The sequence below is a fragment of the Chiloscyllium punctatum genome, chromosome 49 (assembly GCF_047496795.1).
Source record: "Chiloscyllium punctatum isolate Juve2018m chromosome 49, sChiPun1.3, whole genome shotgun sequence".
Classification (NCBI taxonomy): domain Eukaryota; kingdom Metazoa; phylum Chordata; class Chondrichthyes; order Orectolobiformes; family Hemiscylliidae; genus Chiloscyllium; species Chiloscyllium punctatum.
Genome location: NC_092787.1, coordinates 11265901 through 11290956, shown reverse-complemented (window position 1 = coordinate 11290956; position 25056 = coordinate 11265901). Strand labels below are relative to the sequence as shown.

The following is a 25056-nucleotide window of genomic DNA, read 5'->3' as shown; positions in this document are numbered from 1 at the left end:
AATTGGATGGCTGCATTTAAACAGTCTGGTATTTTTACATTTTTCTAAAAGCTTTAAGGGGTTATGATCAGTATATACAATTGTCTCAGACACATTGCTGGCAGCATAAATGTTGAAATGTTGCCACGCCAACACCAAACTCAAGGTCTCCTTCCCAATTGTGGAATATTTCTGTTGATGATTATTCAGTTTTATGGAAAGGTACTCAATAGGTATTTCTATCATCTCGTCATCTTCTTGCAAAAGTACAGCACCAACACCCACATCACTCACATCAATTTGAAAGGCTTTGCGCTATTCTTGTAGCTTAAACGCAATGGCATCCAAACTGAAGATGCTTACTCATGACAGAGAATCTGCACATTGAGTGAGATAGTAATCAGTATATAATATATGTAGATATGTACACACATTACTCAAATGAAACAGCAAACATTTCAGAAATTTTCACAAATTTACACTTGTGGTGTGCAGAGATTCCAAAGAATTCAGTTTTGAGTCAACAACTACCAAAAGTGATACACCAAGGTAAGAAAACTCACTAAGCTGGACATAAAAATATGTTTAACCCAAATTGAGTTGTATTAACATGAAATCCTGTAAATCTTTATTTATCTCCTTTGACGATAAAACATGCTGAATAAATCCATGTTTGTTCATTCATTTTAGTTTGTTCAAGAAATGGACAATTTCAAGTGAGTATCATCTCAACATGAAAGTAAATCATGTTTTATTTTCTTCCTGTAGTGTTTTCATGGAAGGATAAAAATATCAAAATCAGAAGAATTGCAATGTCACAAGCATTCTTCAGCAGACTGTTTTGTGGTGCCAATGAGTTCCTTTTCAGTTTTTCAAGGTAAGTTACAATTATACCAGCATCATTATTCTGTGGTGAACTGTGAAGCATTGCTTATTGCATTTGGGCAAACAATAGAAGCAATGTGTTGATCCCCAGAGAAAAAGCAGTCAGCACACCTGGTGCTATTTTTATATTGATGAAATCATGCGCAGCAGTACAATGATTCGTTGGCATGAGAGGCAGCATCATGTTACTGTTCCACCAACACAGGAGAAAAGGTTTTGAAAAACATTTTTCAATAATGGTTGTGCCTCTTCACAGTACTGATATCTATTATTATAAAAATTAAGTACTGATGAGATTTTAAGAGAAGTCAAGAATAACAAGGCAGCATATCCAAGCCGTCTAAGCTTTGTGTAATGGATTGCTTTTCATACATTTATTTATGGGGAGGCACCCTGCAAGTCCACTAACCCTGCAAGTGTCACCTATCTTTGCTAACTGCTCAAAAATGATGTCAACTATGAATGAATAATTTAATTGCATTTCTTTAGGGCTTTTCTATATCCTCTGTGCATTTTACAGTGTCAATTTGTGCACAGCAAAGTTCCTCCAAACTACAGTGAAATAGACAATCAATTCATCTGTTTTGCCGATGTTTCCTGAAGGATGAATACTTATTGGGACATCAGGAAAACTTCACTACTCCTCTTCTAATTGTGCCTTGCGATTGTTAATGTTCATCTGAATAGGCAGACAGAACCTTGTTTTAAAATCTAATCCAAAGATGGCCAGCTAAAAAAAAAATAATTTTATGGCTACAGAAACACTTTTGTAGTAGTACATGGCAACAAAAATAACGTACTGATATTTCAATTATTTCAGAAATTTGATGGCAAAGGTTTGACAATATTAGGTATTCCTTGAAAAATTATGCTAAGATGCATTCATTCACCCTGTTGATACCTTACTGATAATGTTGCTTTAATTTTTAAAACTATGAATCATGTTCTATTTCATCAAATCCTGCACATCATAGCTTTGGACAGACCGTTATTCTCCAGCAGGATAGTGAGAATGTGAAATGAACTTCCAAAGAAGGTAATTGATATAGAGTTAAATATCTACTCCATTCCCATTTCCCTGTTCTTTCCTCATTGCTTTCATATTTTTAAATTCTTATCAGACTTTTTAAAAATGCTGTTACAGTCATTGCCTCAATTATTCTTTGGGATAAAATATTCCAATATACAAAAACATTTGGTGTGAAGAAATTCTAACTTTCAGCTCACTCTGTTAATAATGATTCTAATTCTATACTATTTGTAACTCACTGCTAGCCAGCAGAAGCAATCTTTCACAATCTGTTCTCTCGGAAATTTTTATCATTTTGAATATCTCAAATAATAATAGTCAGCTTACCACATGGTGAGTACATGGTGAAGAATATTAAAATATGAAGCTGCCATTTTATCTTTTGTTTCATGACAGAGCTCTGCACCTGTGAAGACATGAAAAACAAAGATACTATATTGGGAATAACAAGGTAGGTAGCATGTGTAAAGCAGGAAACCAGCAGAAACCAAATCCAGAATCAATATGCAACTATGCTGTCAAATGTACAGAACAGATATGTGAATGTATTAATAACAGGCATTTTTATTTGGCATACTGTTGATGACAGTGAGTTTCCTCAGAATTCAGCTAAGTGAAGGTGTATCATTCTTTTATAACTTTAAGTTATTAATTCAATTGTAGAAAGTTAAATTTATTTGTAGTCTGATCACCCATAAGAATAAGCAATAACTTCCTGAGTTTAATTGCTTCCCTCAGAGGACTATTAGCTTGGTGCAATTGTTTATATGATGGCAATATGAACCCTTTTGGGATACACAATGATATAATCCTTTCCCAAGACATAAAACCTAGTACTACCAGCCTAAAACGTATGAACTGACTCACAAAGTAACAGCATTGCTGAAAATCTTAAAGCTAAAGTCATCCTGAAACTGAATTTGCAGTTACAAAATACTCTGTGATGATTAAATTACACCTACTACACATTAAATAGGATTTTCCTTCCTTTTTGAACACTCTTGTGTTACTACCAGCCTAAAATGTATGAACTGACTCACAGCATTGCTGAAAATCTTCAAGCTAAAGTCATCCTGAAACTGAACTGGCAGTTACAAAATACTCTGTGATGATTAAATTACACTTAGTGCACATTAAATAGGATTTTCCTTCCTTTTTGAACACTTTTGAGTACTTTGCAGCTTTCAACCAAATTGAGTATGTTACAAATAGCACTCAAATGAAGAGACACTCCCATCAGTTATGATGATCACTGGCTGAGCATCCACTTCACCATATTTGCTTCAGTACATTAACAAACAGGATACTTAATCCAAAATAATTAAAAACATAATTAATCCTTACTTAAGGAGGGATGTAAATATGCTGGAAGCAGTTCAAAGAAGGTTTACTAGACAAACACTTGGACTGGGTGGGTTGTCTTATGAGAAAAGACTGACACAGTAGGCTTGTGTCTGCTGGAGCTTAGAAGAAGGACTGAAACGTATAAGTCTCCCAAAGGGTCTTGACTGGGTATATGTTGTGAGAAAGTTTCCTCTCCTGGAAAAGTATAGAGCTCGGGACCATGATTTGAAAATATGCAGTCAGCCATTTTAAATAGAGATGATGACATAAGGTCATGGATCTTTGGGTTTTTTTAATGAAAAGGCAGGGGAAGCAGAGGCTTCAAATATTTTTCAGGAAGAGGTGAATAGATTCTTGATAAGCAAAGGATGAACATTTATCATTGTACACAAGGGAATGTGAACTTGTGGCTACAATCAGTTCAACAATGGTCTCATTAAATGGCACAGCAGGGATGAGGAGCCTATTGGTTTACTGCTGCATCTTGTTCATATGTTCAAGTGAAATAGTCTAAAAACTGCCTGGAAATGCACAACTGGCGAAAATTGAACCAATCCAACATTGAGATTTTGTTTAGAATGGGGTGGTGCAGTGATTACCACTGTCACCTCACAGTGTCAGGGACCCAGCTTTGATTCCAGCCTTTGATGACTTGCACTTTCTCCTTGTGTGGGTTTCCACCGGGTGCTCCAGTTTTCCCCATAGTCCAAAGATGTGCAGCTTAGGTGGATTAGCCATGCTAAGTAAAGAGTTATGAGTATAAGGGTGAGTTTGGGTGGGATGTTCCTTGGAGGGGTGGTTCAGACTTGATGGGTCAAATGACGTCTATGCGCACTGTAGGGATTCTACAAAACTTAAAGGAAAGCAAGATTGCTAATCTTGCATTAGAAACAATAGGATGGAGTCACTTCCAAGAACATACAAAATCAGTGCAGTAATAAGTGCAGGACGTTTGAGACTATTCTGCACATAGTGAATTCATCTTCATGCAGTTGGAAACATATTCTTGGTGGTTTGCAGTAAAGAAAAGCAGTTCTTAATAAGACACAAGCCTCCTTAATAGGTGAGCATAAGCAGAAACTGTACCCATTTTGAGGAGATGCCATTAAAAATTATAGGCTGAGAATTCAGAGAAGGCCTGGGACACATACCAAGTGTACAAAATGAAAACAGATCTGGTTGGGTTTGTCTGATCGTGCTTGCTTACAATAACAAATAGAATATTCAGCAATTGTAAAACGATATAAAAAGCATATAATGTTCATGTGATTGCAACCTGCATAACAATGCACTCACCATATGCTTCCTGTCATTCCACACAAAACCAGAAGAAGTCAATCCCCAAGGACATCAAAGATTCAACATTCCACCCACATCCCCTCCCCCAACACCATGCCAGCAGTAAAATATGAAAATTATAACTGTAAGATGATTCATTCTGTGTATTTTTCAATATATTGTGTGCCAGCTGGTTGTAATGCAAAGACAGGGGTTTTCGTTATAGAGATTAAAGTGCCTTGAACTGAAGAACTTAGGAGACCTTGCATCTAACAAACAGACACATGCCAAGAACTGGACTGATCAAATCAGTGTCGCAACAAAGGGTTAGTAAAGTTTGAGTTGCTGTTTCCGTGCTGTATATCTCTACGACTCTATGACTCCAATAAAATAATTGCAAATTAATCAAGCAAGCTGCAATTAAGACTAACAAATATGGTTCAGAGATAACAGATATACCAAAACCACAGTGGGGATACAACTGCAAGAACTTACAAGATGGAATGAAAGATTCAATCAGCAGCTGTAATCGGGAGAGAGTGGATGTGATAGGAGAAAAGCTCCCTCTCACAAATTATATACGAATCACGCAACAATTATTGTTTTCCAGAAGCAGAAAAAGGCTGTACTGTCATGTGCAATTGGAAGCAACACTCTCCATGTCTGTTATTAGTCTAAATTTATATGGCCAAATGAAGTAACTGCCTGCAGCTCATACTCAGGAGAACCACTTATCATGGATGCTGAAGAGGTAGCGGGATTGCTTGATAAAACTTTAGCGGCTCATGAGCAGATTTCTACAATGACTGTGGACCACCCTGCTGAGTTGCTTTGGCATTTCAACTTCATAGGTCTAGCAACAAAGCTAAATCAGAATATATTCTGACTGTGACTGGTAAATGATTCATGGTGTGAATGGATTTAGTATCATTCTATAGTTAACACAGTTGTACAGCAACAGCTGTGTGTTACTTAGTCAACACCAACTGAATCTGCAGGAGAAACTTCAGACATGCAAATAGCTACCAGAGTTGCAATGGCTCCTATGAGTAGTCCCACTAATAGCTTCAAGATGTTGTTATAGACACATAGAGTCATAGATCTGTGATTCAAGTCATAAAAAAAAGTGACTGATTGGGTTAGCTCTGGGGCAACTTCACCAATCTCTTAAAAATAGTCACTGCTAAATTATAGCCATTTGGCACACAATATTGAACTACACAATGTACTTTGTGGTTTTAGATATGGTTAGTCCATGTAATATACACTGCAGAGACATGGGTCCTTACTGACACAGAGATGTTGAAGTTTATTTACAATATTAACCATTTATGTTGTTATGATGAATGATTAATTACTACATGGATTTGACATGGCAATCGAAAATTAGAATTCCTACAGTGTAGAAACAGGCCCTTCAGCCCAACAAGTCCACACTGACTCTCCAAAGAGTATCCACCCAAACCCATTACCCTACATTTCCCCTGACTAATGCAACTAACTTACACATCCCTGAACACTATGGATGATGTAGATTGGCCAAATCACCTAACCTGCACATCTTTGGACTATGGGAAGAAACCCATGCAGACACGGGGAGAATGTGCAAACCACACACAGTCACCCAAGGCTGGAATCGAACCCGGGTCCCTAGTGCTGTGAGGCAGCAGTGCTAACCGCTGAGCCACTATGCTGCTCTGAGTTCTTGGCAGATCACTGATTATGGTTTTTAACAGTACAAATAGTGTATCTTGTGAGACCATTCAAATGAGAATATTGAAAAGAGGTAATTTATTGAACAACCCATTTCCTTCATTCACTTTCGGGGAGAAGAGATCTCTGGGACTACAGGAGACATGTCTTCTCAGGAGTGAGTATGTAAGAAAAGTCCCAGAGAGACCTAATTAGGAAGTTTAATGATTGGTGAAAAGCTGCAGCTGATTCTCTTTTAGTAGCTTAAAACTAGAAAAAAGGCAGCACAGTGGCAGTGGTTAGCACTGCTGCCTCACAGCACCAGAGAACTGGGTTCGATTCCAGCCTCAGGTGACTGTTTCTGTGGGGCTTGTATACTCTCTCCATGTCTGTGTGGGTTTCCTCCAGGTGCTCTGATTTCCTCCCACAATCCAACGATGTTTCAGTTAGGGAGATTGGCCCTGCAAATGTGCCAGGCAAAAGTGAGGACTGTAGGTGCTGGAGATCAGAGACTAGATTAGAGTGGTGCCGGAAAAGCACAGCAGATTAGACAGCATCCGAGGAGCAGGAAATTGGATGTTTTGGGCAAAAGCCCTTCATCAGGAATGAGGCAGGGAGCCTCCGGGGTAGAGAGATAAATGGGAGGGGGATGGGGCTGGGGAGAAAGTAGCCAAGAGTATAATAGGTGGATGGAGGTGGGGATGAAGGTGATAGGTCAGAAAGGAGGGTGAAGCGTGTAGTTGGGAAGGAAGACTGGCAGGTAGGACAAGTCTTGGAGATGGTGCTGAGCTGGCAGGTTAGAACTAGGGTAGGTGGGGGGAGGGGAAATGAGGAAACTGGTGAAGTCCACATTGATGCCCTGGGGTTGAGGTGTTCCGAGGCAGAAGATGAGGCGTTCATCCTCCAGGCATCAGGTGGTGAGGGAGTGGCGGTGGAGGAGGCCCAGGACCTGCATGTCCTCGGCAGAGTGGGAGGGGGAGTTGAAATGTTCGGCCACGGTTCAGTGGGGTTGATTGGTGCGGGTGTCCTGGAGATGTTCCCTAAAAGACTCTGCGAGAAAGCATCCAGTCTCCCCAATGTGTGCAAGGATTTGCAGGCTAGGTGGATTAGACATAGTAAGTGCAGGTTATGGGACAGGCTGGGATGCTGTATGGAGGGTCAGTGCAGACTCAAAGGTGAAATGGCCTCTATCTACACTGTAGGGATTCTGTCAGCAGAGTGGAGTACACATCCTGTGCTATGTGTGAAGTCATGAACATACCATGTGTTCAGACAAACATATCGGCAGGAAGTGTCACCACTGCACAAGCTTGAGCTCCAAGTTTCACAAACTGAGCAGCGGTTGGAGTCACTGCTGCACTTATGAGGTTGAGGACTACTTGGATAGCACACATAAGGAGGTGGTCACACCACGGTTTAGAAGAGTACAGAGAAGGAATGGCTGTCTACCGGATATTCTTAGAAAACCAGACAGTTGGCGAGGTGACCTCTGAATATATCAGGCTTGACAATCCGTATTTTCCTTTAGAAACTAGTGAAGGTGATAGTTTCTCATGGATGTGCAACCAGTGACATCATTGGCATGAATGGCTTCTTTGCTGTACAATGGAGAGAAAGAAGAATAGAAGGGCAATAGGATAGTGGATTCCACAGTCAGAGAATCAGACAGGTGTTTCTGCGGCAACAAATGTGACTGCTGGATGGTATGTTGCCTTTCTGGTGCCAGAATCAAGGATGACACAGATTAGCTGTAGGACATCTTTCTTGGGGAGGAGAATCAGACTGAAGTCATGGTTCACGTTGGTAGCTACAACATAGGTAGGAAGAGAAATTAGACCTTGAAAGCAGAGTTCAGGTATTTAGGAAGGAAATATAAAAGTAGGATCTCAAGAGCAGCAATCTCAGGTGGCATCAAGGAGCACTAACAAAGCTAGTGTCAATGACAATCAGGGGATTACTCTCCATTGGTTGGATACATAGGAGAAGTCTGTTGTGATTGATGGAGGACAGTTATTTCAGCTCCAGATCATCACGGCAAGAGAACCTTAGGCTGGTGTCCTAGTCCCTAACATCATCAGCTACTTCAGCAATGACTTTCTCTCTATCATAAGGTCAGACATGGGGATGCTCACTAATAATTGCACAATGTTTGGTACCATGGATTTGTGACTCCTTGGATTCTGAAGCAGTCCATGTTCAAATGTAGCAAGACCTAGACAATAGCCAGGTTTGGCTTGGTAATATTTATGTCACACAAGTACCAGGCATGACCATTTCAAACAAGAGATCACCCCTTGACAACTATCACCCATTGACATTGAATGTTTTCATTGCATTCTCCACTATTGATACCCTGAGAATTATCCTTAACCAGAAACTGAACTGGACTAGCCATATAAATACAGTGACTATAAGAGCAGATCAGACACTAGGAGTACTACAACCAGTATCTCACCTCCTGACTCCACAAAGCCTATCCACCTTCTGAAAGGCTCAGGTCAGGAGTGTGATGGAATACTCCACACATGCTCAAATGGGAGCAGGTCCAACAACACTCAAAAGGGTTGACATCATCCAGGGCAAAATTAGTCACTTGATTGGCACCACATCCACTCCCACCACCAGTGATGCTCAGTAGCAGTAGTGCCTACTATCTACACGATGCACAGCAGAAATTCATCAAAGTTCCTTAGACAGCACCTTCCAAACCCACAACTACTACCATCAGAAGGGCAAGGGCAGCAGATAAGTGGGAACACCACCACCTGCAAGACCCTTCCAAGCCACTTACCACTGTGACTTGGAAATATATCACTGTTCCTTCAGTATCATTGGGTCAAAACCCTGGAACCACCTCCCTAAAAGCATTGTGGGTGTTCCTACAGCACATGGACTGCAGTGGTTCAAGAATGCAGCTCACCACTTCACTCCCAGATATTTTTTACTCAGGTAAGGTACAGGGGTTGGGGCACAGGGGGTGGTGGTATGGGGTGGGGGGGGGGGGGGGTTACCTGCACTGTGAACTTTTATCCCAAATCCAACCTTAAGCTGGCTTTTTGGTCCATGTTGCACTGAAAGTACACAGAAAGGGATCTAAGTGGATGAGGGTATCTTAGTCTGGTGCTATTCAGACTTAAATGGACGTTAATTCCTGTCTATATTCTAACTTGAACATACAGTGCAGTTTCATCATTCCCAAACATCAAATTTATGAAATATGAATATAATTCCAATATCATTAACATGTTGACTTACGTTCAATAACGATGCCACATTAAGAATATGAACCTTTTGCAGATACTTTATCTTTCCCTTCCCAAGTCTAGTGGTACATGAGATAGAAAAGAACACATACTTATCTACATTTTCCAATGGCTGAGCTTCCTGGAACTGATCATCGGGCTGTTGCTTAAGGGGCACCACATTGCATCAAACATAGCTGACCAGGAGAGCCTTCTACTCCACCAGAGGCATATTGGAAAGATTTGTAGGTTGATAATCGACCTTCTCTGACCATCAAATATTGGAGGGGCCTTGAACCTGGAGGTTTTGCCTCAGAAGCAGGGATGCTACTCACTTTTTAAAAAATTCTCTTGTGGGTCATTGGTGTAGCTGGATGAACTAGCATTTGTTGCCCATCCCTAGTTAGCTGTGAGAAGGTGGTGGTGAGCTGCCTTCTTGAACTGCTGCAGTCCACCAGCATTGTAGGTAGAATCATAATACTCGGGAATTCCATGACTTTAACCTAGCAACAGTGAAAGAACAGCAATATATTTCTAAATCAGGATGGTGAGTAGGTTTGAGGGGAAATTGCAGGTGATGGTGTTCCCATGTAACTGCTGCCCTTGTGGTTCTAGATGGAAGTGGTTTTGGGATTGGAAGGCGCTAGCTAAGGAATTTTGGCAAATTTCTGCAGTACATCTTGTCGATAGTACACATTGCTGCTCCTGAGCATTGGTGGTGGTGGGAGTGGATGTTCATGGATGTAGTGGCCAATCAAGCCAGTTGCTTTGTCCTGGATGATGTTGAGCTTCATGAGTTTTCCTGGTGCTGCACTCATCCAGGCAAGTGGGGAATATTCCATCACATTTCAGATATGTGCCATGTAGATGGTGCACAGGTTTTGGAAGTCAGGAGGTGAGTTATATGTTGCATTCTTCCTAGCTTTTGACCTGCTCTTGTAGCCATTGTATTTATATGGCAGGTTCAGTTGAGTTTCTGGCCAATGGTATCCCCCAAGATGTTGATATTGGGAGAATTCAGTGATAGTAACACCATTGAATATCATGGGACAGTGGTTAGATTGTCTCTTATTGGATGTGGTCATTGTCTGGTATTCGCAATGCTCGCCACTTTTCACCCCAAGCCGGATAATGAGCAGATCTTATTGCATTTGAACATGAACTGCTTGAGTATCTGAGGAGTTGTGAATGATGCTGATTATTGTGCAAACCTTGGAAGCCATTCCCACTTTTAACCTTATGACAGAGGGAAGGTCATTGATGAAGCAGCTGAAGATGGTTCTGCCAAGCACTACCCTGAGGAACTCCTACAGAGATGCCCTGGAGCTAAGATGACAGACCACAACCATCTTACAATGTGCCAGGTATGACTCCAAGCAACAAAAGAGTTTTCCTTCAGTACCCATTGATTCCAGTTTTACAAGATCTCCTTGATGCCACACTTGTCGAATGCAGCCTTAATGTCAAGGTCTGTCACTTTCCGTCAACTCTGGAATTCAGCTCTTTTGTCCGTGTTTGAACCAAGACTGTAGTGAACTCAGGAGGTGAGAGACCGTGGTGAAACCCAAACTGGGTGGCCAGTGATCAGGTTCTGCTAAGCAAAGTGTTGCTTGATAGCACCTTTGATAATACCTTCTCTCACTTTACTGATAATCAAGTTGTAGACTGATTGATCATTGGCAGTATTGGATTTGACCTGCTTTTTTGTGTACAGGACATACCTGGGTAATTTTCCACATTGTCAACTAGACACCAGTGTTGTAGCTTAATTGAATCAAATTGGCTCGGGGAGCATCTGGAGCACAAGTCTTCATTGCTATTACCAGAATGTTGTCATGGATTATAGCCCTTGAAGTAACCAGTGTCTCCATTTCTTGATAGCACATGAAGTGTATCGAAATGGCTGAAGACTGGCATCTTGATGCTGGGGACCACTGGAGGAGGCTGAGATGGATCCGTCACTCGGAACCTCTGTCTGAAGATTGTTGCAAATGCTACAGTCTTATCTTTTGTTATGTCCTGTGATCTTACTTGCACAAAGTGAGACTGCATAAAAAGAACCAGATAAAGGTTCATGAATATTCGCAGTAGATTATGAAGGTATGCCTCAAAATGGTCGAAGATGACAGAATGTAATGAGAAAGAATGATAAAGAACAATTAATGGTATACTTTAAAAAATGTTCTGAAATAAGGATAATTACTGCTTGAGGCATAGGTTAACTTTCTCATTATGTCACATGCCATTCCTTTCAACTATTTGCACAAGTAAATGACTGCTATTTGAACAGCTAGATGGGAAATTCCCACACCTTTATTCATTTGTTCGACCAGTGAACTGCATGCATGTGAATCTATGCTGTCATTCAATGCACAAACAAATTAAACTGGAGTCAGAAGGTTGCAAGCAAGACCCTTAGACCTCTCACTTTCCCTGAAAATATTTTAGTGTGAAAGAGGTTGATCTTCTGAAAGTACTTCTGCTAATTCTTTTTTCCCTCTGATCTTGGCTTCACACCACATTCAGTATAAGTCGTCTGGGACTTGTGGGGTTCGTCTCGCTTCAGATCTCTGGTACAACTACATACTTTTCCCAGCAACAAAGAAAGAGTTACTTTTAAATACTGCCTCTTTTATTATCAGGAGATTCCAAAAGCTTCGCATGCAATTAATAATTTTGCAATAAAGTCGTTGTCTTTTAGGCAAAGAAGCCAGCTAACTGCTCAAAGTAACAATCCACATCAGCAATGATATAAATGCCAGTATTATACTACGTTGTTGGAGTTGGGAGGTCATGTTGCGGCTGTATAGGACATTGGTTAGGCCATTTTTGGAATACTGCATTCAATTCTGGTCTCTTGCTACAGGGAACATGTTGTTAAACTTGAAAGTGTTCAGAAAATAATTATGAGGAAGTTGCCAGGGTTGGAGTGTTTGAGCTGTAGGGAGAGGCTGAATAGGCTCGGACTATTTTCCCTGGAGCGTCGGAGGCTGAGGGGTGAACTTAGAGAGGTTTATAAAATCATGAGAGGCTTGGATAGGGTGAATTGTCAAGCTCTTTTCCCCAGGGTAGGGGAGTCCAAAACTGGAGGGGAAAAGTTTAAGAGGCGGAGTGCTGCATGTATGAAATGAACTGCCAGGTGAATTGTTGGAGACTGGTACAATTACAACATTTAAAAGGCATCTGGATGGGTACATGAATAGGAAGGGTTTAGAAGGATAAGGACCAAATGCTGGCAAATTAGACAAAATTAATTGAGAATATCTGGTCAGCATGTACTGTACATCTCTATGACTCTAGATGATGGAAGTTAATTGATCAATTAATTATGTGTATATAAATCAGGAACAGGAGGACCTCTTCAGATGCAGTTATAGTTTCTCTACCTATGGGCTAGAAGGTACTGCGGTAGAGGTGTGTCATAGCATGTCAAAACAAGTTTATTGAAAATAATTTATATGGAAGCTTCTTGAGAAGTAATGCTCTTGTCTCTGTCTGTCGACCCTGGTTCAAATCTCACCTGCCAAAAAGGTTTAATATACCACTTTTTTAAAAAAATGTATGCTTTGTTAGGAAGAGGGAACCGATGTCCACTGGAGCCGTCCCTTTTGCCATCAGGGTTTTGGTGTAAAGGGCTTTGCATGCAGCAACCCTGTGCTATAGGAAAGGAAGGTTGTTCACAGACTAACAGGTAGCCTGTACTTACCACAGCCTCGGAGTCACGTCACACGTGAAAACGAGTGTGTCAGACCACAAGCCTTATTTTAATATTTAACAGGGTTGTTCCTGAATTTTTGGTTACACCACTGCCCTAGTACTTCTGAACTTTGATCATCTGGTGTTGGGGGTCACAGGCAGATCAGAGGACCACATTGTGGATCTGCGTCTATGTCTGGCAACGATCAAATCCAGGCAGTGGACTGTGGAAGGGGGCTTGGTGGACTTGAATTTCTGCTTCACTTCTACATTTATATCCTCACTGGGTGTCACATGACTACGTGGCCACATAGGAGTTGCAGTGCACTATCTCCCCTCAGGATGGATTTTAATTTAAATTTGAAAAGTTTCCTTTAATATTTCACCTTGTAATTTACAGTGATCATTTAAAGGGTATTTCATTAACTAAGTAGGTTATTTTTGTTAATTTAATTTTCAAAAGAGTATAAAGAGGGAACACCTGGGACTGGAAGCTGGAGACGAATTGTGAGATTAAGACAAAATTGCCAATAAAATCTCCGTTCAGGAAAAGCTATGTGTCTAATTCACTGACAAGCTTGGATCCAGTTAACAGGTCTTACCTTGAAGCCCAAAGCCTGAGGTGAACAACTGGGCAATGTCAAAAAGCAAGATACTACCACTACACGTTTAAACAGGAAGCTATAGCACTCTGGTAAGAAGATGTGTGATTGGGGCAACGTGGGTGCAGGGTGCCATGAAAGGTGACAGGATCTAACAGCTTCCTCACTTACTCGGATTGAAATAGTGCTAGAGCTCAATCTCCATATTTGGAGGACTGCATCCTTTCCTTTCCCTCTTCTTTGGCACCAAAACAAATTTCTAAAATAAACATGATCTTGGTGGGTATGGCCCCTTGTGCACGTTTAACTGTTTGTCCAGTTTTGGTTTCTATTGGAACAAAAACAGAAATTGCCAGAAGAGCTCCGGAACTGGCAGCATCTGGGAGAGCAGAAACAAGTTCTGAAGAAGGGTCACTGGACCCGAAATGTTAACTCTGATTTTTTTCCACAGATGCTGCCAGACCTGCTGCGCTTTTCCAGCAATTTCTGTTCTTGTCTCTGATTTCTTATTATACACTTAATGGTAAGGTCCTAGGGAGTGTTGCTGAACAAAGAGACCTTGGAATGCAGGTTCATAGCTCCTTGAAAGTGGAATCGCAGGTAGATAGGATAGTGAAGAAGGCGTTTGGTATGCTTTCCTTTATTGGTCAGAGTATTGAGTACAGGAGTTGGGAGGTCATGTTGCGGCTGTACAGGACATTGGTTAGGCCACTGTTGGAATATTGCACGCAATTCTGGTCTCCTTCCTATCAGAAAGATGTTGTGAAACTTGAAAGGGTTCAGAAAAGATTTACAAGGATGTTACCAGGGTTGGAGGATCTGAGCTACAGGGAGAGGCTGAACAGGTTGGGGCTGTTTTCCCTGGAGCGTCGGAGGCTGATGGGAGACCTTATAGAGGTTTACAAAATTATGAGGGGTGTGGATAGGATAAATAGACAAAGTCTTTTCCCTGGGGTGGGGGAGTCCAGAACTAGAGGGCATAGGTTTAGGGTGAGAGGGGAAAGATATAAAAGAGACCTAAGGGGCAACTTTTTCACGCAGAGGGTGGTATGTGTATGGAATGAGCTGCCAGAGGAAGTGGTGGAGGCTGGTACAATTACAACATTTAAGAGGCATTTGGATGGGTATATGAATAGGAAGGGTTTGGAGGGATATGTGCCGGGTGCTGGCAGGTGGGACTAGATTGGGTTGGGATATCTGGTCGGCATAGATGGGTTGGACCGAAGGGTCTGTTTCCATGCTGTACATCTGTATGACTCTATGACTCTATTTCCAGCATCCACAGTTCTTTTGGTTTTTATTTGGTTTCAATTGAGATGGACAGTAGGAAGGTAGCCTTTTTTATCGAATTAAAATGAAGACCTGTTAAAAAACATAATTAACCAACTCAGTCAGTGCAATGACAAATACAGAAGAGTCTATGGCTGGAGCAATATCACTTTTCATTGATCTCTGAGCAACGTTCTATTGCTTCTTACAAAACAATAAAAGAATAGCACATTGATTTTCATGAGAAGAGAGAGCTTATTTCTTTATAACAGCACCATTATTCCATTCATCCACTGACATAGTTGAATTGCTACATGGCAAGAACTTTCCACAATACAACTAACAAACCAGCTTCCTTCTTCGTGAACACAGGCACATCCTATCAGCTGATTGTACAGCAACGTGACACTGATTTACAAACTCCAAAAAGTTACAGATATTGATGCTATCTCTTGCAATAAAAAGAATGTGTAACGGACAGACTCTACTGTATCGCACTGATTTAACAGTTAGTGTTAACTGAGCATGTGCGAATTCTGGAGCATTGTTTGCAACAAACTTCATTGTCTCAAAGTTTTCCTAAGTGCCTGAAAAATTACTGTTAAATCATGCACAGAATTATTCCATTACTGAATAAAATGTTAAATGTACCAATACTTACCAAAGTGCTACAGTTTGCTGGTAAACCTGTAGTGGTAGTATCTTGTCTTTTGACATTGTCCACTTGTTCACCTCAGGCTTTGGGCCTACACAGATGAGGACTTCAAGGTCAGACCAGTTAACTGGATCCAAGCTGGTCAGTGAATTAGACACACAGTGTCTCCTGAACAGGGAGATTATTGGCAATTTTGTCTTAATCTCACAATTCAGCTCCAACTCCCAGACCCAGGTGTTCCCTCTTTATACCCTTTTGAAAATTAAATTAATAAAAATAATCTGCTTAGCGAATGAACCGTCCTTTAAAGGATCACTGTAAATTACAAGATAAAATATTAAAGGAAACTTATCAAACTTTAAAAGTTAACTAAGGGGGATGTTGTAAATTGCAAAGAGGTATAAATGTCAGCTTATTGTATGACATAATATGGGGGTAGCTGATTGTTCATTTAACACAGCAATACTGTGCCATACAGGGGATTGACAATCTCTCCACTGTGATGAGGGGGCTTGGTGACCTGACTGCCTGCTTCTCTTCTGCGTTTACATCCTCACTGGGTGTCACAGGATTAAATGGCAACCAGTGCACTTCGTCCCAAAATGTACCAATACACTGCCATTGTATGATATAACTTCAGCCAACACCTCCTGTAGATTTTTATTTAGATTACTTACAGTGTGGATTTTTATTTAGATTACTTACAGGCCCTTCGGCCCAAAAAGTCCACACTGACCCGCCAAAGCATAGCCCACCCAGACCCATTCCCCTACATTTACCCCTTCACCTAACACTATGGGCAATTTAGCATGGCCAATTCACCTAACCTGCACATTTTTGGATTGTGGGAGGAAACCAGAGCACCCGGAGGAAACCCACGCAGACACGGGGAGAATGCAAACTCCACACAGAGAGTCACCTGAGGCGGGAATTGAACCCGGGTCTTTGGCGCTGTGAGGCAGCAGTGCTAACCACTGTGCCACCGTGCTGCCCAGAGATGTTATTACACACCTCTGGAGCAGGTGGAACATACCTTTCTCCTCAGTCAAAAGAGAACTTAATACTGGCTTTAGGGACTTGAGGATCTAAATCAAAACTAAATATAGAGGGAGCCATTGAAGGTGCTGCCTTTCAGATGAAAGAACAAGGCAAGGCAATGTCTGTTCTCTCAGATTGATGTAAAAGTTCCCTTGGCAATATATTGAAGAAGAGTAGCACTCTCTCATATCCTCGCCTAGGCAATATTTATCTCTGGATCAATATTACTAAGAAAGATTTGCTAATTGCTGCTTGTGGGATCCTACTTGCTAAATCTGATCAAACTACTTTGTAATGCTCTTGGTTGTTGGCAGATTGAATTGGCAGAGTCTGCGTCAATTGTGTGACACAGAGAAGCTAAAAGATGAGGAAAATAGTTTTTAATAAGGGAAGATAAAATAGAAAAGATAAATAATTCATACTGATTCCAATTAAACCTGGCAGAGACTTTGATTTATTTGAGAACAATTAAAATTGTCTAGAATATGATGGACCAGACAAAACTCCTGCAATGTTCATTAAATCAGCCTCTGTGCTTGGCTTTTCCTTATCTCAGGGATGTTAGTCAAGAACATAAAACATTATCATAATCAAGAGCCATTGCATCAAAAATCACTTTTTACAAATCTGCAATGTCCTCATTTTAAATGATTTATAGCATTCTTGAGACTGACAATGGCAACGTATTCTTTATTTCCTTAAACAGAATGGATAAGTTTAACAATTTACTTAATTAATGGTTAAACAATTAGTTAATTTGATGTTTCTCAGGGACTAATTTGATAATTCTTGCCACTTTTCATCCGTTTTAAATCATGTGTTGAGGTATAGGTGCCCTGTGGACCAATCAGTGCCTAAAATCTTTAGGTTAAACACTATCACAACAAGGATTGTGGGTTGAAAGAGTGACAGAATGTGATTTGATTTGAATGATTTATTGTCACTTGCATTTTACAGTGAATACTACAGTAAAATACAGCAAAAAGCTTCAACTGTAGTCATAATCCAGTGTCATTTTGAATAGTTTATGAATAAAATTTGAAACATACCCTATCTGTTTTGTATGAGTTTAACATACCCTAGCCCCTAAACCATGAAAAATTAGTTTAGATTCTTCTAGAAATTATTTTTAATTGTATTTTGAGGTGAGAAAATATCAGCTGACACGATTCACTGATGTGGACACAATTTTAACTCTCATTCCTCTTCTCTCTCCATGAAGTGGATAACTAAAATAAAGTTTTTAAAAAATTTTCTGGGCTTCACAGTGCTAGGTTTTCTTCCCTTCCTCTTGCAGACACTTAAAATCTGGTGCTGGAGTTGTGCTTGTCTGATTTTACTGGTTACAAAGGTGCAGCACACTGACTTCCTCATCAAGATCGAAACATGTGGTGCTGGAAAAGCACAATAGTCCTCACTTTCTCTTTCCTCACCAGGATGTCAGCAACCATTATGTTAATCAGGTCTAGTCAGTAAAATTTGCTGTGCCTATCTATCCTCCCCAGCAGCCACTTGCTTCCCGTCAATCCCATTTGGCTGATAATATTGAGATCACACTTTTATAATTTTCCTGCAAGTGGTTTTCTTTTTGAAAGGTATGAAATTCTATTCAACCATTAACTATAAATAAAATCTATCAAAAAAAGACCAACACAATTTTTCAGGGAGGAAAAAGTGAGGACTGCAGCTGCTGGTGATCAGCGTCAAGAGTGTGGTGCTGGAAAAGCACAGCAGGTCAGGCAGCATCCGAGCAGCAAGAGAGTCAACATCTCGGGCATAAAACTGATGAAGAAGGGCTTATGCCCAAAACATCGGTTCTCCTGCTCGTTGGATGCCTTGCCTGACCAGCTGTGCTTTTCCAGCACCACACTCTCGAATGCAATTTTTCAATCTCAGAAAAGTCGACACATGGATCACAAAACATTGACCCCAATCTTTGTTCAGGACTTTTGCAATACTTTCTGAATTGTTGCAAAAGCTGTCAATTGCATTTCCTCATGTATTCAAATTTTGTTTGATTGGACTGAGCAAATTCCACAAAATTTGTTTGCAAATATTTATCTTTACATCTATAGATTTAAATTAACCTGATTCTTACCTGAGCAGGTGACCAATCTTAACGTTAATGTAAAGTTAAGGATGATTTGTCAGTTGAATTGTTCCTAATTTCACTTCTGATCATGACATATTACATTTGTAATATGCATTTCTAATATAATGCTCAACAAGAGATATGAATCTATCTTTTATTTAAAATCCAGGGTATAGCACTTATTCCCTAAGGCACAAGTACGCAAAGACTAAACAATTTCATTGAAAATTACTTTTTAGTCACAATACCACATTATTAAAAATAAATGTCAGACAATAATATTTGCATTTAAGTGCCAGTATTCCTGAGTAGTTTAAGTACACACATAGCATGAGAAATATTTTTCACAATCTGCATTGTGGAACATAAGGATAAAGCTGCAGTATAATATGTGATATTTGACCAGAGCAAGGCATATCTCAGTTTTCCATTTGATAAATAATTAGTGCCACTTATGCTTTCCTTTACTGTAGCCTAGACAAATATGAACTATTTGGTGCTACTTAAGGAAAACAAGGACATTTAACATCAGTTTTTAACACTTTCCATTGATAAAGTCTTGGATATTTTGGAGGCAGCAAATGAGTAAGAAGTGATTTTCTACTGAACCTGAGGGGAACTAAACACATTTCTCCAATGTTTTCTTACCAAATGTCACTTTGAACATGCAAGCATGTTACATGTGTAAGATGAAGAGATGTTGAAGGACCTTGAATACAACCACAGCAATACCATTCACAAAATGGATGCACTACATAAAAGGATAGTGATACACAGCAAAATTAGATTTCAGCATCAACTATTTAACAGCTCTGATAGATTTATAAATATTTGTGCTTCACAATGCTACAGTGATCACATGCTATTTTAAACACCCATTTTAGCAGTCAGCATTTTGTTGTGCAAAGTCCATCCAAATACTATTAATGTATTTTATTGCTCAAATATCTTGATGGTATTTTATGATCATGGAGCCTTATATTATATTACTTTTGGAAGTGTCACTGTAGACCATAAAAGTGGAGACTGTAAGCTGTGCTAATAATTGTTCTTTCTCATTTATTTAACTGTTTCTGGTTGGCGTCTTCCACATTTTCTTCAGGTATATGATATTCAACATAAAAACAGATTTTTCTCAAGCTTATGTTTTTTGGGCATTAATTTTGTTGGTTTGTTTTTTGTTGCTAAAAATAAAAACTGCATAATGCCTCTCAAACAAAAGACTGAGATTCTGAATCATTTGATTAAAAACTGATTTCAAAGCTATTTAATTTAAGAGAGAGCAAAAAGGCAATCTTGATAAAGTACAGAATGTGAAATAGTGGGTTACATATTGCTGAATTGGAGCTTCTCGTGGCCTGCAGGATATTGCTAGACATTTCCCTGCACCTTTCGACTTGAATATAATGTTTACTGTAACTTGCTGAAAGCATTAGCTGATAAGGGCAAGACAAATGTAACAGGGCGTTTGAAATCTTAGTGAATGATAGGACCGACAGTGTATCTCCCTGTTCAATGTTCTGGACTGATTCAAGAGAAACAAGGGGTGATGCAGAAGAAATGCAACTTAAAATCAAATGCGGTGCAGACAAAAAAATGAGAGAGAGAGAAAGAATTGGTTTGAGTAGAGAGAGAAAGAAGAAAGGGAACAGAAAAGTAAGAAACAAGTTGACAGCTTAGAACTCTCTAATTTACGATCTGCAAGAAGGCGGCTCAAATAGTTTTTAAAAATCAACCTGCACAAAGCAGGCATGTATATGAACCTGGACCTTTCAACCCAGAGGGTGGACAATGCCAATGTGCCAAAAAATAGTTTAAATATTTGTCTTTCAGGAATGGAGAGATTGAATAGTGTTGCATAAACTATGGCTGCTACTCAAGCTGTTAATTATAAGACCCAAGATTTCTGCAACGTGTTTAATGACCATTAAAGTTCATTTACAGCAGGTTCTTTGGAATAATAGGGAGACTAAGGGCCACATGGAGTAATCAATGAAATGCAAACTGAGCTGCAAGTTCCATGGATTTGTAACTCCCAGCAATTTTCTTAATGAGCAAGTTACACTTACACCTTTAATATAACAAAACTGCTGCTCCATTGTAAAACAAAATGGCTCAAATCTTGTGACAGGAAGATTGTCCTTGCTGAAGCAAAAACAGAAGTTGTATTATGGGACAATGCAGAAGTCCCGATGCAGCTGACTTTGTGAGAATTGCCCAGGATATTGATATGGTACTTCCAGCATAAGGATTTGCCCAGCATTTGGAACTCTTTAAAACCGTCTGCTGTGTTAGAGTCAGAGATATGACAGGGACCTGACTTATTTAATGTAACAGTTAGCCTGGAAAAAGTAGAGGAATTAAAACTTGCTCTGACACCTGACTTACTATTATTTTGCCAACAACGTTTGACCCAGTGTAATCCTAACATGGAAGTCTTTTCTTAAAGATTTGTCCAATTTTTAACTGCACATCTTACATGTTTTTAATTGATTTAGTGGCGATATTGTGGTTTCCATCCTGGAGGCTTGAAAGGAAACTTGGGATATAATTCAACTGGAAGGTCATATGGCCTAGAATGTATTTAGATACGCTGAGTATTAGCCTAAGTACTTTACAGCTGCAAATGTCACACATGCTGTGGGGGTACCACTAGAATTAACTAAGGTTTGCGGAAAATCCTCTGATTATTCTGGATCTCTAAGTCTGATGTATAATTTCTACTGCATGTACCGTAGAGATGCCTTAGTATTTTTACCATTTCAAAGATTATTAGTACAAGTGAATAGGTTACTGCAATAGCAGACAGCCCAAGGGTTATGAATTATTCTGGTAGATTTAAGCCAATGAAAGCACTGAGATCATTAAGGGTTTTCATTATGTTGGTTTTACCGGTGGCAAAACACAGGCAAAACTTCAACGTTGCTTTCCAAATCCCTTAATGAGAGCAAAATAAGCTAATGCCTTGATGGATATTTCAAGGCTGTAGTTGGTAGCTGGTCAGATACCAGGCAAATCTCACTTAGTGATAGTGATATGTTTTCACTGCTGCATGGAAAAAACATATTTAATTCAATTCCAAGAAAAAGATAATGTAACGTCATATTACAATGTTCTGCATCATTGTTCCCTTGTTCATCCTTCATTTGAAGTTTGTATTAAAATTCTGCAAGCACAAATTTTATTTGTAATAATGTTGCAAGAAATTAAATTCTTCGAAGGATATCAAATTTGATTATTGTTGTGAAACAGCTTTGGGCTGAGCTTCTTGTTTGTTCCCTCTCAGAATTTATTTCCTGTGCCTATGATGATGATGGGAGGCGTTCCTTTAGAGCCAGTGCAGTCTGCATGATGATGGTACTCCCGCAGAGCTATTAAGTAGGTGGTTCTAGGATTTTGATCATGTTGGAATGGTGAATAATATATGTCCAAGTCATATTGTGTTTGACTTGGAGGGGAACTTGAAATTAATGATGTTCGCATGCTCTTGCTATCATTGTCCTTTCATGCCTTTCCATTGTTGTCCAGCTGGATGGAACTGTATTCAGCTACTTCCATTTTTACGTATCTAGCTGGAGAATTGCTTGCAATAATTTCTCTCCTCATTACTGCCCTGTTATCTCCAGTGTCCCCAGTGAATCTGTCCTTGTTACCCCCCCAATTTCTAATTTGTGTCTCAGCGACACCCAATGAAATACAGGGTGGACCCTGTATCCGCAGAATTGTTTTCAGTTACCCGCAGTTACCGTGGGCTGAACATATTATAGGGAACCCTCCAGAACCAGGGACCAGGGTGCCGCTGGGAAGGTAAATTTCCCATTGAAATGAATGGGTTCACTCCTATCCGCGGTTTCAGGTTTCAGTGGTAGGTCATGGAATATATCCCCTGCAGATGTGGGGGGACTACTATACAGTGTTTGTTTTCACGTGGGCAAACAGCTCTCACAATTCTGCTAAATTGTCAGATTGTCCATCTTATGTCCAATATTGGATGAGCAGAAATTTCTTCTAATTAAATCTTGCCAAGACTGAAGCCATTGTCTTCTGTCACTCTTTCCTAGTTCTGACTCCATAGTTTTCCCCTATAATCTGAGATCAGCCAGACTGCTTAGCGTCTTCATATCATATTTCACCCAAAGATGACCTTCCAACATTCACTAAGATGACTTATTTCCACAATATCGCCCAACTCTGCCGCTGCCTGCCTCAGCCTAGCTACTGCTGATACGCCCATTTATACCTACCTTACTTCTCAGCTCGATTATACACTAGAATGCTGGCCAACCTCCCACATCTGACCCTTTGCAAATTTAAAGACATCCATGATTTTGCTGCCGGTGAGTTTGTTCACACAAGCCCAACTACCCCATCACCCCTGTGCTGATCTACATTGCTATGAGTTAACAATGCCTCAATTTTAAAATCTTATTCTTGTTTCAAATCCTTTCTTGAGCTTCACTGTATTCTTCTTCAACCACTGTGAGATTTCTGCTGTCATCTAATTCCTGAACATCATCGCCTGGCTTTTAATCACTCCACTCTGCCTAAGTTCTGGAATGTGTTCCCTAAATGCCTCCATCTCTCTTTGCCATTTTAAGGCACTACTTAAGACCTACCACTTTGTCTCAGCTTCAGGCTCTAATATTGCCTTATGTGGCTCAACGTCACATTTGTTCTGCACTGCAAAGCACCTTGGGATAGTTAATTACTTCAAAGGCACTATAAAAATGCAAGTTGTTGTTATTGCTCCTGTGGGTGACAAGGGGCCAGGTTTTCAGAGAGCAGGTCAGGCAGCATCCAAGGAGCAGGAGAATGAGTCTCATTCCTGATGAAGGGCTTTTGCCTGGAATGTCGATTCTCCTGCTCCTTGGATACTGCCTGACCTGCTGTGCTTTTCCAGCACCACACTCTCGACTCTAATCTCCAGCACCTGCAGTCCTCACTTTCGCCAAGGTTTTGAGAGATCCTACTGAAGAAACCTTGACAGGTTGCAGCAATACATCATGTAGATAATGCACTCAATAGCCATGATATGTCAATAGTGGATGATGCTGCCCATAGTTAATATCCTGCCAGCTGTCACCATCAAAGGTCGCATGGAAGGAATGGTTACTTGAGTGAGGTTTAAAAACAAGATCGTACTTTCAGCAAAGATTGAAAAGCAATAAAAAAAACCTTAACTTAATGACTGATTGACATTCAATCTGTAGATTTATTAATTTGCGACATTAACTTTTAGATTTAATCAATCTTGAACTTTACGATTTAAATTTAGTAAATATTCAACAATCCCCATTTATAGCTCGGTTGTATCTATAAACGATATAAATCAGTTTGTAATGCAATCTTACCAACAAAAACAGAAATTGCTGGAGAAACAGGAATTTCTTTAGAACACTGAAGAAGAGTCACAGGACTTGAAATGTTGACTGCTCTCTCTCCACAGATGCTGCCAAACCTGTTGAGTTTCTCCAGCAATTTCTGCTTGTCAGATCTCCAGCATCTGCAGTTCTTTGTTTTATTGAATGGAATGTAAATTTGGGTGGAGAAATCCGACACTTTCATTTCCATCCATAATGCACATAAGATGCACTTCTGTTCAGGTTGCCAGCAGGTGCAGAAATGGTATGCTAATGCAAGAGAAATTATGTTATTTAAATATCAGTGCACTCTGCTGCCTTTGACAATGGAAGTACACCCTAATATACAGGGATGGGGAAGGAAAGGATCAGTGGTTTAAATAAGCTTCCGCAACAGCCACACAGTTTCTTTAACTGCCCCACATAAATTTTGCATCTTGTCTTTGAAATTATTTTATTTTAAGGTATTCAAGAGTATTGTATGCTTTTCAATTGACCTTTGAATTCTATTCTTTAACTGCATTTTCCTTTTTTTTTGCCAAATTCAGAAGATGAAGATGGTTTCTGGCCCATCCAACTTCTGTTTCAGACTCCGACAATTGAGATAGCTGGTCCAACATACAAACGTATGAATTAAGGGTGAAAGTAGGCCATTTGGCCCTTTGAACCTGTTCCACCATTCCATGAAGTTATGGCTGCTGTGTATCTCTTCAGATTTGATTTTGATTTTGCTGTCACATGTGTTTTACAGTAAGAATACAAGAAAATACGGTGAAAAGCTTTCATTTGTCACCATGACACAGTGTCATTTTGAATAAGTTAAGAATAAGGAACAAGAAAGAAAAATCGAGCTTGAAAAGAGTCCTGAGCTAGCTCATCGCCATCAACAATGCC

General features: G+C 39.9%; 1 long non-coding RNA gene across 2 annotated transcripts; it reads left to right on the top strand.

The window, feature by feature from the left end:
- The first annotated feature begins 765 nt into the window (after positions 1-765).
- Positions 766-24800, top strand: LOC140469622 (uncharacterized). Of its 2 annotated transcripts, none has more exons than XR_011956177.1 (4): positions 766-856; positions 2291-2345; positions 22089-22180; positions 24711-24800. It is a non-coding gene; the product is annotated as an uncharacterized lncRNA (long non-coding RNA). The 2 variants fall into 2 exon arrangements; XR_011956178.1 differs by lacking the exon at positions 766-856 and adding an exon at positions 1846-1900.
- The last annotated feature ends 256 nt before the right edge of the window (positions 24801-25056 follow it).